The 1,308-nt window shown below is 44.5% G+C and overlaps 1 gene segment (V, D, J or C); it reads left to right on the top strand.

Annotated features, from left to right (window-relative positions):
* The first annotated feature begins 395 nt into the window (after positions 1–395).
* On the top strand, positions 396–972 carry LOC308643394 (putative non-functional immunoglobulin lambda variable 11-55). The segment is given in 2 exons: positions 396–450; positions 572–972.
* Positions 973–1,308: the final 336 nt, after the last annotated feature.

Genomic DNA, 1,308 nt, shown 5'->3' with positions numbered 1-1,308 from the left:
AGAAGGTGTCATGATGAGACCATCTCTTAGGTCAAGAAGGTTCACAGGAGATAAATCATAGCTGGGCAGCCCTCAACCAACTTGAGGTCCCAGGGCTGCACCCTTGGTTCCTCGGTGACTTGGTACGCAGGTCCCTTGAGACCTGGCAGAAAGCCCATGTATATAACCTCAGATGTGGTTCTATCAGTTGGTTCCTCTTCAGTTCATTTATTAGGCAAATTAGGGCACCATGCAAGCCTTCCTGGGAAAAGGACCCAGACACTGAGTGCTCATAGCAGAGAGACATAGGATGAGAAAACATTTGCATAAGCTACCTCTCCTGTGTGAAATCAGTGGGGCTAGTATAAGACAGGCCTGGGTATCCCAACCACAGAAGTTAGGCTGAAGAAGGGACTATGTCCACCATGATCTGGACTCCTCTCCTCCTCCTGCTTTTGTCTCAATGGACAGGTAGGGACAGTCTTCAGAGGCCCAAGGCAAACCTCCAACCTGGGTCATTAGTGTTTGAGTCAGACCCTCAGACGACTACTCCCTGGCTTTTCCATTCAATATATTGTATCTGTGTTCACAGGTTCCCTCTCTCAGCCTGTGCTGACTCAGCCACCATACATCTCTGCATCTCCGGGATCAACAGCCAGACTTACCTGCACCCTGAGCAGTGACCTCAGTGTTAGTGGTAAAAGCATGTATTGGTACCAGCAGAAGCCAGGGAGCCCTCCCCAGCTCTACCTGTACTACTACTCAGACTCAAACAAGCAACTGGGACCAGGGGTCCCCAATAGATTCTCTGGATCCAAAGATGCTTCAACCAATGCAGCATTTTTGCACATTTCTGGGCTCCAGCCTGAGGATGAGGCCGATTACTACTGTCAAGTGTATGAAAGCAGTGCTATCACAGTGGTACAGAAAGATGAGGAAGTGGGACAAAAACCCTCAGCCCCTGAAATTCTGAGCTTATGTCACTTTTACTAGGGTAAATAAGAACCTCACTGATTTTAAAATAACACAAGATATTGGAATCTGGTTTCCATGGTGCCACGCTATAACTATCATCCATGAACTCCCATAGAAACTCTAGAAAGTAAAAGTGAAAAAGAAAAACTGTTCTATCAACATTAACAAATATTTGCACTTCTTACCAATTTCTACTAGTAAACTAGCTGTGGCACAGAAGGTGAATTTCACCCAGATTATTACCCATAATTATTATCCCTCTATATTTTAAAAATGTATTTAAATTGTAAGGTATGCATATGTACTATATATTATATGTATTACCATTTCAAGGGACATCAATGTCTGCCAACA

This window comes from Spermophilus citellus (genome assembly GCF_964194105.1).
Source record: "Spermophilus citellus genome assembly, chromosome: 3".
Classification (NCBI taxonomy): domain Eukaryota; kingdom Metazoa; phylum Chordata; class Mammalia; order Rodentia; family Sciuridae; genus Spermophilus; species Spermophilus citellus.
The sequence above is the reverse complement of the archived record's forward strand: the minus strand, read 5'-3'. Positions and strand labels throughout refer to the sequence as shown.